The sequence below is a fragment of the Pelodiscus sinensis genome, chromosome 1 (genome assembly GCF_049634645.1).
Source record: "Pelodiscus sinensis isolate JC-2024 chromosome 1, ASM4963464v1, whole genome shotgun sequence".
Lineage (NCBI taxonomy): Eukaryota > Metazoa > Chordata > Testudines > Trionychidae > Pelodiscus > Pelodiscus sinensis.
This window is the reverse complement of record NC_134711.1, coordinates 154,401,125-154,416,285: the sequence shown is the minus strand read 5'-3', so window position 1 is coordinate 154,416,285 and position 15,161 is coordinate 154,401,125. Positions and strand designations below refer to the sequence as shown.

General features: G+C 43.5%; 1 long non-coding RNA gene across 3 annotated transcripts in view; it reads right to left on the bottom strand.

Moving 5' to 3' along the window:
* Window positions 1-9,930: 9,930 nt before the first annotated feature.
* Window positions 9,931-15,161, bottom strand: part of LOC142819649 (uncharacterized) — a 79,639-nt gene continuing 74,408 nt past the window's right edge. For all 3 annotated transcript variants that reach the window (XR_012897509.1, XR_012897513.1, XR_012897510.1), the window contains one exon: window positions 9,931-11,628. This is a non-coding gene — a long non-coding RNA (uncharacterized LOC142819649). The remainder of the gene's footprint in view (window positions 11,629-15,161) is intronic.

Here is a 15,161-nt window from a genome sequence, read left to right as displayed (position 1 = left end):
GCAATTGTGTGTCCAGGGAGTTTGAAGTGTTCCCCTACAGGTTTTTGTATGTTGCCATTCCTAATATCAGATTTGGGTCCATTGATTCTTTTACGTAGGAACTGTCCAGTTTGGTCGATGTATATAGCAGTGGAGCATTGTTGGCACATGATGGCATATATTACGTTGGTAGATGTGCAGGAGAACGTACCAGTGACAGTATGGCTGATCTGGTTAGGTCCTGTGATGGTGTTGCTGGTGTATATATGTGGGCAGAGTTGGCACCGAGGTTTGTTGCAAGGATTGGTTCCTGAGTTTGAGTTATTATGGTGCGGTGTGTAGTTGCTGGTGAGAATATGCTTCAGGTTGGCGGGTTGTCTGTGGGCAAGGACCGGCCTACCTCCCAAGGCCTGTGAAAGCGAGGGATCATTGTCCAGGATGGGTTGTAGATCACTAATGATGCGTTGGAGAGGTTTTAGCTGGGGACTGTAGGTGATGGCCAGTGGTGTTCTGTTGGTTTCTTTCTTGGGCTTGTCCCGTAGCAGGAGGCTTCTGGGTACACATCTGACTCTGTCAATCTGTCTCCTCACTTCCTCGTGTGGGTATCACAGTTTACAGAATGCTTGTTGAAGATCTTGTAGGTGTAGGTCTCCGTCTGAGGGTTTGGAGCATATGCGGTTGTACCTCAGTGCTTGGCTGTAAACAATGGATCGTGTGGTGTGTCCAGGATGGAAGCTGGAGGCATGCAGGTAAGTGTAGCGGTCGGTAGGTTTTCGGTATAGGGTGGTATTGATGTGACTGTCACTTATTTGTACCGTGGTGTCCAGGAAATGGACCTCCCGTGTAGATTGATACATGCTGAGGTTGATGGTGGGGTGGAAGCTGTTGAAATCATGGTGAAATTCTTCCAGAGTCTCCTTCCCATGGGTCCAGATGATGAAGATGTCATCGATGTAGCGTAGGTAGAGAAGGGGTGTAAGTGGACGGGGGCTGAGGAAGCGTTGTTCCAGGTCAGCCATAAAAATGTTGGCGTATTGTGGGGCCATGCGGGTGCCCATAGCAGTGCCACTGGTCTGAAGGTATATGTTGTCACCAAATCTGAAATAGTTGTGTGTGAGGATAAATTCACAGAGTTCAGCCAACAGTTGTGCTGTAGCATCATCAGGGATACTGTTCCTGACAGCTTGTACTCCATAATGGATTTAAGGCAATTAAGGCAGGTAAGAAAAGAAAAAACTGAACAACATACAGAAGCACCTGCCTAACTCTAAGCATGAGTGGACCAGCTGACATCAATGGGACTATTTATGTACTTAAAGTTAGGCATTTGCTTAAATACCTTGTCATATCAGGACCTAAGCCCTTGTGACATCAAGCAAAGCAACAAAGACCTCAGCCAGTTCCAGTAGGTATTTTAATAGGACTGAGGAAATGCTTTGGATAGAAATCTCTGCTCCCCCCAAACTTCCCTTATTTGAAGGGGTCCAGCCAACCCACAACACAAGCCATGAGGGGATGTCCCCATTTAGATGTTTGCATCCTAAGTCTGAAGGAACTGGTAGTTAGTTTCAATCTCCCACTCTCTTTACCTGGGAGTATGTCTACACTACCCCCCTAGTTCGAACTAGGGGGGGTAATGTAGTCATACGGAGTTGTAAATGAAGCCCGGGATTTGAATTTCCCGGGCTTCATTTGCATAAAGCCGGCAGGCGCCATTTTTAAATGTGGGCTAGGTCGGACCCCGTGCCGCGCGGCTACACGCGGCACGGACTAGCTAGTTTGGATTAGGCTTCCTAATCCGAACTAGCTGTACACCTCATTTCATGAAGTTTGGGGGGAGCAGAGATTTCATGGCACGGGGTCCGACCTAGCCGGCATTTAAAAATGGCGCCTGCTGGCTTTATGCAAATGAAGCCCGGGAAATTCAAATCCTGGGCTTCATTTGCAATTCCGTATGACTACATTACCCCCCTAGTTCGAACTAGGGGGATAGTGTAGACATACCCTTGGAGTGAAGCGACCTCTACAGCCATTGAGGAGGCAGAAATACATCCAGAAATCACTCCACTGTCCCTATCAACAACATCAACCTGTCAGCCACAGGCAGGATGACTCCTCCCTATTGGACTTTGCCTGATTCTCACTTGCAGAGCAGTGTGGTGGAGGTTCACAGTGGCCATACTGACAGGAAGCTCTCAGGCCTGTCCCCTAAGCTTGTAACTCACTCAGGGACGGCCCTAGACTAGCTGCCAGCAACTGGCACCCTAGGCGAACCATGCAATCGGCACCGCCACACCCCTCAATGATATCGCGCCACCAATTGGCACCCCATTTAACTTGGCACCCTAGGCGACCGCCTAGTTCGCCTATATGGACAGGACGCCCCTGAGCTCACTCTTCTTGGTCTTCTGTGCTCTTCAGCAGAACATCCATCCTGTGTAGTCTCTTCTAAAAAGGCCCCCTTTTCCCAGTCAACAAGATTTCCTTCCAGCCCCATAACCAGCCAGGGCTCTCAGGCAGACAGTTGGCCTTTTCAGACTGCTGACAGATGGACTGGAGGGTGGGGAGATGGAACAGTGAGGGATAATCAACCACCTTTAAGAAATCTAGGTGCCTTAAACTCTCTTTATCAGATTAAAATTTCAACGGAATATTCATATATTAATTTTCTTTAAAAAATTGAAGCTAGCATCATCCTTGGCATTCTTTAGCCCCCCCACCCCACCCCACCCCAGATCAAGGGAAACATGCTGTTGCAGGCCTTCCAGGCTCCAAATCCTCCCTCTGCTTAACATAGTTTCTTCTGATAAACTGTATTGGATTTGAGACATGATTAGTACTGAGAGGAATGGCCAAAAATCACTGGGGGTGAAGTCTGAACAGGGAATTGAACCACAGAGCTATTTATACTCTCTGGGGGATCAAGGTTGGGCATCAGGTAGTGGAGGAGAAGGGAAAGAAAGGATTGAAGGAGAGAGAAAGATGAGGTGCAAAGAAAAGATATAAAAAAGTTTGAATAAGCTTCAAATAAAGACCTGTATTTTGTGGGGTTCCTCCAAAACTCTGGGCTAGGTATGGATCCAAATCAACCCCTCATTAATTTGACCAAGACAATGTACCAAATTAGAGGAATCTGGATCTGATTTTCAAGGCTTCTATCTGTCTTTAAAATGGAATTAGCAAAAATTCTGGGTCCAAACCTAGGCAAGGCTGAAATCTGGATCCACATTTCTGAAAATCACTCTTCAGTAATGCAGTGGTGTATTCTTGGGGATAAGAGACATTCAGTTCCATTTTCTCTCTCTCCTTTAAGTTCTTAATGTATTTGCAGTCATTTCTCTTTGTGCATAACTGGTATTTTCCACTAGATGTCACTATTAGACATGCTATTGTATGGTCATGTCAGGAGCACAATTTACATAATTTCTCTGCAAACTGAAAGCGACATATTAAAGGGAAGAAGATGTCAGTCTGAAATTAAATCACTGAGCTTTTACCTGGCATCTCTGTAGTGATAAGAAAACACCAAATGCAGGTCTTTTTAGTTGGGCATGAAAATGCAGCTCTTTAATTATACTTTATCATGTTAATTTTTTGTGTGGCATCTTTTCCCCTATTTTTATTCATAAATCTTTAACTCAGAATCTTTTATTCATTTCATATTTGCCATAGGTGAAAAAAGAACACTGACTTACAAAGTTCTGGAAGTGTATAGACAATGCCCACAAACAAGTAGGATTTCTGACTTCCACTCTCCCCTAGCAAATGAGGACTGAACTATTTAAATTGTTATCTGCAAAATGAAAAAAAAAAAAGATACTCTTGGGTTTGAGATGGGACTTTACAAGGTCATCTTGGAGTAGGTACATCCTGGAATGAGGTGTCAGATTATCAGTGTTATCCAAATGGAAGTTTGATGTCCCAAGTTGCCTGGGCCTGAGTCTATGTAGCAGCCCTGCAGCTCATGGCAGAATGGTCCAATGGCCAGAATCAGCAGGGATATCCGTCTGCAGTAAAATTCACCCTCTGTGTGGTGGCTGCCCTTGACAGAGGGCAGCAAGGGCAGAGGGACCTGGAGCCACTCCTCTTCACTGGATCCTGATCCAGGGCCCTCAAGATCTGGTACTTGTATAATCAGTCTCAGTGACCCATGGCTATGGTCCCCTTCCCTGGGTCACTTCCTACCCTTGCTTCCAATGCTGGTAGTCAAGGCCTCCATTGTCTCTCCTCCACTGGCATCAGTGATGGGAAGGAGTCTGTTAGAGTATCACCCAGTCTGGTTTCTATAGCCTGGAGTGCCAGTAGCTTTCTAGCAGGAGCCTGCAACACACATCTGCTCTTCTTGGTGGCCAGCCCAGACTGAGCTGAGCTACTCCCTTTTATACTCTGGTTCCAGTTGGAGCATGCCCAGTATGGGTGAAGGGGCATGGTTTCCTTAGCCCACGCTGTGTGGTTAACCCCTGCCAAACTGGTGCAGGATAAGTAAACCCTGTCACAGAGGCCAGGAAAATTTACAGCGGAGGATTATACCTTCATCATCTATGCACTACAGGACTCTCTCATCCTCTCTGTGTGACAAGGTATTAGAGAGTTAACCCATAATAAGAATTTGATGCTTATATTGAGATTTGCTGCTGGCACCTACATTTAAAAAAAATAGTTTGCTATATAAATGTCCTTTTTCTTTATTGGTTGTGGGTTGGTAAGATATTACCACTGATATGTGTAAATACATCATTATAATGTGAAAATAAATAATCTACTATAATAATACTGATTTTACACTTATGTCAATTTATATCATTTTTAGTCATATGGGAAAATACATCACAAAAAATGTACTATACAAATATTATTTACAATGGGCTAGTTTGCAACTTTAAGCCTCAGTCTTGCAGAGTCTCATTCACGTGCACAACGTAGTGCAATTTTTATAGTTTGAATGTAGTCAATGGGACTATTTGCCCTGTATGATATTAGGTCTGTGCACAAGTCTGCAAAACTAGAGCCACAATACAGAAAAGGGTGGTAATATAACAATGTTACCCCAAGAACAGATCAAGTAACAAATAGTGACTTTGAGCCAAAATTGGTTTTCTGGTTCCCACCCTCTAGTGTCAGGAAATTCATAACTTGCTACTAAAACAGATTACTTCCCTGTCCAGACGGAGACAGCTCTGTACATGGGGGTGCAATTGAGACTGTTCATTCTGTCATACCTACAAGCCCATCTCTACCTAACTGCAAGTTGAAGGGAATTGCAGCCCACTGTGCCTGTTGCCTTTTCCCCACTGGGATTGGGGTAACTGTTACAGGCTGGGGACCGAGTGTCTAAGTAGAAGTTAAGCAGAAAAGGACCCAGGGATTACAGCGGATGCGAAGCTGGGTGTGAGTCAACAGTGTGCCCGAGTAGCCAAGAAAGATAAAGGCATATTATGGAGCAGTCGGAGGAGCATTACCAGCAAACCTAGGGAAGTGATTATTCTCCTTTATTTGGCACTGGTGAGGCCACATCTGGAGTACTGTGTCCAATTCTGGGCCCCCTATTACAGAAAGGATGTGGACATGTTGGAGAAGGTTCAGTGGAGGGCACCAAAGATACTTAGGGGGCTGGAGCACATGACTTATGAGAAGAGGCTGAGGGATTTGGGCTTGTTTAGTCTGCAGAAGAGAAGAGTGATAGCAGCCTTCAACTTCCTGAAGGGAGGTTCCAAAGAGGATGGAGAGAGGCTGTTCTCAGTAGTGACAGAATGGGGAGTAATGGTCACAAGTTGCAGTGGGGGAGGTCTAGGTTGGTGGTGAAGCACTGGAATGGGTTACCTAGGGAGATGGTGGAATCTCCATCACTACAGGTTTTTAAGTCCTCGCTTGACAAAGCCCTGTCTGGGATGATTTAATTAGGGTTGATCCTGCTTTGGGGGGTGGATTCTGTAACCTCCTGAAGTCTCTTCCTACCCTACGACTCTATGATTATGTGATTGGCCATTGTGTTCGGCAAGTAACTTCTTGACCTAGAAGAGTGTAGCACGTAGGCACAAAGAGATGAGATTGTAGCTATTTACTAATATAAAGTAATACTAAAGGAACTATTGCTAATATTCCCAAAATAAATGCTTTGAAGTACAAATAGCATGCATATTTTAAACATTACAATCTTGATTTATTTTTTTCAAATGGCAAAATCAGTCAGCCCCCTTTTAATGGACCTGTCTACTGTGCTTTTTAATTACACCCACTAGGGCCTTCGTGTACTAGGCACAAAAAGTTCTGTGATTTGTGAAAGCTTTTCCTTTTAGTCCCGTGGCAGGGCTGTCACTTTTCTTAAACAGGAGGGGTTTTCCTTTAAAGATGCCTGCTGCTGAGCTGATTAGGTTTGAGCAGAAGAAATCAACTTTTACAGAAGAATAGAAACAGCGGGACTCAGCAAAGGACACTCTATCCTGTGCCCAGCATTAGGGGAGGAATGACAGAGACGGGAAAGAACGGTCAAAGAATAAAGGAATGGTCACTAGAGGGGCCAAAGGGCAACCTAACAGGTCTGAGGCATTTTCTTTCTTGCAGATGCCCTCTGTTCCTCACCTTGATGCAGATGATCTCTGAAGATATTCACTGACCCAGGCCATTTTTTGGGGGAGGGTGTCAATATTTTGGGAGTTTATTTGTCTCCCTGACAAATGTGCTTCAGCAGCTCCATTATTAGAAAAGGGGGAAAAAAGCAGTGTATTATAGTTGCCTTGCACCTGTGTTATGTATAATTCTCTTATTACTGCCTGCCCTGGAAATATCTCAGCCTGACAAGATCAGAGCTGGTGTCATCCTTTTTTATTTAAATTTAATTTACACAAAATAATGTTCTTCTTGCTCCATTTCTTCCAATTCTCTTTTTCCTCCTCCCCTGTTCATTTTTCTTTATCATTTCAGCGTTAGTCCCTTCACCAATGTCACCCCCTTCCACCAGAGCACACATCAACCTTTACAACTGTCAGAGAAACATTCATTTCTCCTGCATAGCTCCTTATGTAGGGCTATTTATTTTAATTGAAAAATTAAACTCTCAAAACAGTAACACGGCTATTTAGTAGATATATTTAAAGCTTTCATTTGGACAGGCAAATTTTGTTTCTTTTCTATTTTCTTTTATTTATTTCCACTTATCTTCTCCAAATAAATGGTTTAATCGTCTAGCTAGTATTTGAAAATGTCATATAGTTGCAGTGTAGGGCCCTGATTAAGCCAGGTACTTAATAAAATGAGTAATCCAATCACTACCAAGGGGACTGCTTATATGCTTACAGTTAGCCACATGCTTATGTACCTGGTTTAAATGGGGTCTAGATGAGTGAATATTAATACAAGAATATCAACCCTTTCATTTCCTAATTTCTGAGCTTTAATATATAGTTTCAGAGCATTATTAATAGGTATAGGCAGCAGCTACAGAATCAAAGCGTATTTAAGACAATCTCCCCAGGATGGAGCTATACCTATTTACATAAGGAAGGATCTGGCTCATTTGGGTTTTAATTATTTCATAATGATGATATCATTTTCCTTATTTCATATTTTGCTTTGCTGCAACTTTAACTTGTTATCCTTCCTTTCCACTCACTCCCCCACAGCTGCTCACTGCTGATGTATCACGGTCTAAAAAGGACTCTTCTGTTCAGCAGAGTTTGACGTTTGAGATTTGGGGTTCATGTGAACTTCAAATGTGGACCCTTATTCAGCATAGCACTTATGCCTGCGTACTTAAAAATCAAAATGAAAATTTGCTGGATGACCACAAAGTCCAAAATATACAAAACATGTCTGGTTTTCACTTTTATTACAAAATCACCCCAGCTCACAGATATTCCCTGACCTTCTTGAACCTTCTAAGTCAGCCTGGCGAGTTTATGAGTTTCACTGAAATCTAGACAGCATTTTAAATTAAGCTTGTGCTAAAAAAATTAATTAAATGTTAAAATTAAGTGTGTGCATTATGTGCTATGATGAATCAGGCCTGAGTTTGGATTTCACATGGATCACAGGTCTCAAAAGTCAATCTGAGCTAAAAGAGAGATCACATCAATAGCATTTGACACAGTTTCAGTGAAACCCATAATCAAGCCCTGACTGACTTAGAAGATTCGGGAAAGTTAATGAGTATCTATGATCCTGATGATAGTTTGCAATAAAACTAAAACCAGGAATGTTTTGTATATTTTGGGTTTCGTGGTGATTCAGCACTTAGATTCTTCAGTGATGGCTGAGGTATTCTGTTACCAACTCAGAGACAAGATGATGCTTGACAGAGATCTGCTTTACATGCCATAAATCACTTAAAGGAGCAGTTCGCCCGCAATGGCTGCTTTGGAAACACCAGTTATGAAGACAAGATTGATATTAGGCCAAAGGGAAAAAAGAGGCACTGGTCTGACAGCTTTCTATACTTCCATCTGCTACATTCTCAGCCAGTATAAATCAGTGCAGCTGTACTGACTTCAGTGATGCTACAAAGATGTACACCAGATGAAGAGCTGTGTATTAGAAACTGCTTGGAATTGCTTGCTCTTTACTGATTGTCTTTGCACAAGCAAGTGGGCCTGATTATGCAAGGGATGGAGGGAGGTTGTGAGAGAGCAGGGCTGAGCCGGTGGCTGGGCTGCTAAACAAGATGTTATGTTAATACAGCAATGCAGCCACACTGAATAAGCTGAGGGAAGCAGGAATGGAGACATCAGGAGACGACAGTGCTCAGCATGACATGTTTGGATGTAAGAGGGATTAAATTAATGAATATTGGTATATCATCAACAGATTTCACCAACCCCTAGAATAGAATGAAGAGAAAGTTATGCAGGCTACAGGTACAGTTGTGTTTCACATATTCAGATACACAGATTACAGTTCTGTTAAACTAAAGTGCCATTACATCTTCTAAGAATGCCAAGGCAAATGTAAAGAAATATTTTTACTAATACTATAAATAACCTAAAACCTATCTTTTCAGAGCAAGAACGGTAGTTTTTGATAGTGTTTAACTGCAACATAGTTCACTCTATTTGCTTCAGTTAAGGAAAATGCCTTGGCTTTAAATAGTCTTTTAAAAAGCAAAATCCAATTTCCAGTATCTCCCAATGGGAAAAAATGGGCAGATGACATTTATTTGTACATGAATCCTCTTTCTCTCTCATTTGTCTTATCCTTACTGAGGGGTTGGGTTTTTTTAAAATCTCTAGTAGACAGCACAGCATTGGCCTCAAAGAGGAATCAAAGCTATTGACTTGCCATGTACAAGTCAAAGTGAAGATCATAGTCAAATAGTAATTATGCTGTTGAGTGTTCAAGAAATCCCTGGGCACCGCATACGTGTAAAAGAGCTGCTGAAACAACTCACAACCACCGGCTGGAATTAGAGGATACCAGACTGAACAGGCCTGAAGTGTTGTTACTTGAATTTTGCATCATCTTCTTTACTAACATAAGCCTCTGTACTGTTGCCACAATTATTAAGTTAATTGCTCCTGTGACCCCTCCTGGTCTCTTTGTGTGCACTGTACTCTCAAGTCCCAGGCCTCGAGCTGCCACCTGCCTCTGCATGAAATCATTGTGCTTCTCCCACCTGCAGTCTGCTGGTACAAGCCGTGATTAGCTCAGATTTAGGCTCAAACCTTACAGTTCTCTTCCTTCTGGAAGAATGACAGTGGAAATGTCATTAAGGAAATGCTCCTTAAAGCAAAGTAACACTGAGTTGGAACACAACATTTCAGAGAAAACATATATTAAACCCATTAAATGGACCATATGTCTGTCTAGATTGCCACATACCCAATCATCTTTCACATGGGAAACCTGGTCATTCTGTCTCTGAAATGTAGACATGCCCAATCGACCCTCTGGAGGTTGATTTTCTAGCATTTGATTTAGTAGGTCTAATGTAGACTCCTAAATAGAATGCTGAAGGCATCGGTATTCCTCATTCTGCGAGGAGTAAGGGAAGCCAGCAGGAGTGTGTGCTCCTGTTGGCCTCCCGCAGTGTGGACACCATGGCGGCTTGGCTTAAGGAAGCTGACTCCAGCTATGCATTTTGCGTAGCTGGATGGCATACCTTCAGCTGACCTGCCTGGTCTAATATAGACGAGGCCTCTGAGCTTCCTATACACTCCCTGAAAACCCTAAAGTCTGGTTGGGTAGTCTGTTCCCTTAACTCACAAACTATATCTCATCTCTTTGTCAAGGAGAGGCTCCTTTAAAAGATGTTCAGGCCTTTTGATCTCCAAGTTTCCAGCCTGCCAAAACAAACTTGCCCCTTCCTTGGAGAGGATCCTTGCAGCTAACAACTTGCTAGATTGTCTTTCAAGTACGTGTGGGAGGCTAGTTATCAAGATGTGCTGTATTTCTTTCCTGTTTGCTACATAACAATAGCTCAGGATGTTTTGAACTTCTCTCATCTCAGATTTTGACTAGCCCAGAGGGAGGGAAGTGTGAGGGGGTGGGGGGCGCTCTGTGTTAATCTGGTATTCCTGTGAGTATATATATTGTAACAAAGTCAGACTTTACAGTTCTGGAAGGGTGGCTGAATAGCAGTCTTAAAATGGTTAGATCCCTTTTTGCTGTGGAGTAAAAGAGGTTCTCTCTGGTTATTATGGACTCTTGAGTCTAATTAAGGGCAGGCTGTGCACTTTAAGGAAAACAATTTTCACAAGACTCATGACAAAATCATGAGGGCTGGCAACACTGTAAGGGGAAATCTTGTGTTTATTTCTATTTGGGGAGGATTTTTTGTTTTGCTTTGTTGAAAGAAGCTCTTGGGCCAAGTAAAGGTTTACCCTGTAAAATATGGTAAATAAACCTACATGAAGCATTAAAGCTCTGGAATGGGACTGATTTTCCCCAGACCCCCAATGCCAGAGGAGAAAAGAGATAAGTTGTCACATTGTGCTAAAATGCAAGAAACCCCAGTCAGTAAAGCATGTGGAGATATGGCTAAATATAAAATGATTCGCTGGACAGAAAAGCCATTTTATTATCCATTTGCTAAAACTGAGATGGGGATGAGGGAAAGCAGAGGCTGCCTTCTCATCTTAAATCTTGTAAACATTCAGCAGTTCACACAAAGTCATGGCAAGGAATAGAACCAAGGTGTTATGGCTCCTAATCCTCTGCTCGAATTCCCAGATCACTCTGTCAACTTTGGATAGAACAAGACATGTTTGCTGCTATCAAGGGCATCCTTAGCTGGGGCTTAGCTGCAGCACACAGGAGTGCAGTAGAAATGTCCAGAAAGAGAAACAAATAGTGTCTTCCGTGTTAGTATACAAGTAAGCAGGGAAAATACACAACACAATGTTGCCTTGATTGGTTTTGTAAAAGCAAAAAGTCCTGCACACCACACAATACGTGACTAGTCCTCAGTTCCTAACACAGACTGCAGACTGAAAGTATCATGTTGGGGCTAATTTTCCAAAAGTAGTATCTCGGTTTTGGCATGCCTGAGAGAGGATATTGACAGATGAGCTTCCATACTTCCACAGCAATGTAAAAAATTCTCACTGAATGACACCTCCAGTTGAGTTTTTTAAAGATGTTCTTAGTTTTAAACATTCTGTGCAGCTTCTGAACTTCTGTAGGAGTCTGATCTTGCCAAACGCTGCACATATTGAGGACCTGACAAGGAAATAACATTTTGAAACAAAAGTTCCTTGGGCATCTACATACATATTCACATAGGACCTGCTAGACAACGTGTGAGGGCAATGTGAGAATTAGCATGGTAATTTAATGCATCTAGCTTCCAGTTAGATGTTTGGTTATATATCACAAATGTTATGGAAATAGTGTGTACAATTTAGGGGCTCATTTGTGTAAGGTACTGAGCACTTTGGCTCAGATGCCACAAAACGTGTGCTAAACTTTAAGCATGTTAGTAGTCCCATGAAATTTTGTATTTGCTATTTGATTTTTATCCTACACATCATCTACATGAAGTCCCGTAAAACTCGTGCTGGTGTCTATAGAAAGTAGAAGCATCAAGAGGAATTCTGTTGAGGTGGTTGATGTTAGTCCCCATGAATGTTTGGGCTTGATTTATTTTCTACCTACTCCTCATTTGCACCAGTGGAAGTGACTTATAAGACTAGCAGATCAACTGGAGACTGTCATGTGAAATGGGAAGAACCTGTCTGTCAATTAAAAGAAATTGCAGATGGGCAAAAGAAAGACACAGGCATTTGCTGAGGAAATTCCTGGTCCTGCTAAAGTTAGTGTCAAAACCCACACTGATTGCTGTAGGTCTTGAGCCATTGTGTTGGGAATGAGGAGGAGGAGGAGGAGGAGACTGAGGGAAATGATGTACCAGCTTTGGAGTTGGACAGTGTTTAGATCTAATCCCGCAAACCACTCCATAAGGGGAGACCTCTGTGCTCACACAGAACCTCAGAACACTCAGAGGAACTCCATACAACCTGCCAGCATGCAAGGACTTGCAGATTCAGGGCCCTAGATCATGTTACTGGGCCACAGTTTCTTATGTAGAGATACAAACTATAAAGACTTTTTATTTAAAAAAAGCCCATGGTAGTTTTGTAAGAATCGTGAAATAATTCTTGTTTCACTAGTTAAAATATACTATGCCTTCACTTTTGTGTCATGACTGCTATGCACCACCTAAGTCCTGACAGCAGCATACAGATTGGACCTCAACTCTGGCACTCTCAGGACCTGACTAGTCCCCAGCAAAAGAGTTTGCTGGACCAGGGGAGATCAATTCCCATTCCCCCGGCTGGCTCCTCTCCCAGCCCCGCTGCTGGCTTCTCCCTTGCCAACGACCCCCTGGATTAGCCACTGCCACTCGCCCCACTCGGGTTGTGGGCCTCACTGCTACCAGTCCTGCTGCTACTGGGCCCGACTGGGCTCCCAGCCTTGTTGTCACCAGCCCCGTTGCCGCCAGCCCGTGCTGGACTCCCAACCCTGGTGCTATCATTCCCAGCAGGGTTGCCGGCTGTGGTCAGACTCCTGGCCCCAGCAGGACTCCTGACTGCAGTCCCTCCTGCTGCCTGACTCCTGGCTGTCAGGGCTCTCTGGCCCTGGAACATCCATGGTTCTGCCCGCTTATGGATGTTGCTGGACCAGAGAGTCTTGGTTTTTAGACTCAGAAGGGTAGCTGTGTTAGCATAAACAACAAGAAGTCCTGTGGCACCTTATAGATTAAGTGTATGTCTACACTAGCTCCCTAGTTCGAACTAGGGAGGCTAATGTAGGCATTCAAAATTGCAAATGAAGCCCGGGATTTAAATATCCCAGGCTTTATTTGCATGTTCCCGTCCGGTTGCCATTTTGAAATTCCACTAGCCCGAAGTAACTGCCCGCGGCTACACGCGGCAATGAAACGGTAATTCGAACTAAGTCCTTAGTTTGAATTAACTGATACATCTCATTTCAGGGGGAGTAACAGTTAATTCGAACTAAGGACTTAGTTCGAATTACCGTTTCATTGCCACGTGTAGCCGCGGGCAGTTACTTCGGGCTAGTGGAATTTCAAAATGGTGACCGGATGGGAACATGCAAATAAAGCCCGGGATATTTAAATCCCGGGCTTCATTTGCAATTTTGAATGCCTACATTAGCCTCCCTAGTTCGAACTAGGGAGCTAATGTAGACATACCTTAACAAATTTATTGGAGCATAAGCTTTCGTGGGCAAAGACCCACTTCGTCAGATGTTTTTAGAGGTTCAGCCCATAGTAGCACTGAGGGCGAATGGCAGAACATACACATCTTATTATTATGTAGGTGTTTTTAAAAGTTTGTGGTTAACATTCCAGTAAAAGGCTCCCCTGGTCCCACCCTTTCTGTCTGAGGTCCCATCCCTTCAGTGTGGAGCTCCCTACACCTCCACCTTGCACAGGGGCCCACAGAGTCAAATGGAGTCTTTCCATCAGTTTCAGTTGGCTCAGGTCAAGCCTTTTCAGACTAGCATGTCTGAGGCTGAAAAGTACAGAGCCGTAAGGCCACTGTAAGGGGAAGGCTCTAATAGCCACAAAGGAAGACTAATAATGCTAGAGACACCATTGGAAAGGCTGGCATCTAATTCATAATATTATACATAAATAATTTCAAAGATTCAAAAACTGGCTAAGTGAACCCATTTGTAAGGCTCCAAACACAGGACAGATAGCAAATAGAATTAGACTTTTTTTTGGATGAAGTATTAAATGGCCGGGGGAGGGGAGAGGAAGAGGTTCTGATAATGAAGCACCTGCCACAGATTAAATATAAGGATTGGTTTTCAGGAGTTTTTTTTATGGAAATTTACATTTAAAATGAACCAGTTCAACGAAATGCCAGTGAAGCCCCAATTGCAATTATGACTCATTAAGAATGCAGTGCCAATGAAAGCTACATGAAGGGAATGGAATCTGATCTGGTGGCCCCTATCACAACTTCAGAGCATTTTAATGTTTAATGAGAATGTCTTTGGAGTAATACACAAAACCATTCATCCCTGATGCTTTTTACTCATCAGCTACTAAAGCCAAATCTTCAAGCCTCTTGTCTTTTTTTGTGTGTCAGATCTGAAGTCCACTGAACAGACCTACTGAACAGACCTACTGAACAGACCTACTGAACAGAGGTGGGCAAAGGGGGCTACTGCCCCAGGGCTGGGTGATTCAAAGGGGACCGAGGCTCCCGGCCACTGCTGCTGCTATGGCGGCAGCTGGGCCCTGGGCCCTTTACATCGCTGCTGGAGCCTCACGATGCATGCTGTATACAGCTCTGCAGTCTGGGAGAGGAGGGCATGCCATGATCTGGGTGGCATGGTGGGCTGGCTGCCCCCTGGCTCCATCTGAGGAGCCACCATCTGTCTTGTCCAAGAGCCCATGGAGGCTGTTAGCTCCCTTGCCACTGAAGTCAATTGGAGTCTTTCCATCAATTTCAATTGGCTTTAGATCAAGCCATTTAAGACTAGCATGTTTCAAAACCAAACAGAAAAAAGAAAGTCTTATTGCTGGACATAAATACTGCAGCAGCAGCCCTGCATTCAGAAACAGGAAGTGTCATCTCACCAGTATGTCTATATCGAGCACCAAATTGTTCACTCGGATTGCCCCGCTTATTTTGATAAAGTGTCTTTTTGCAAAATGTCCAAGCAAATTTTCAGCACCTTTGGGATTGTTAAGAAGAAGAAAAAATATGCAGACA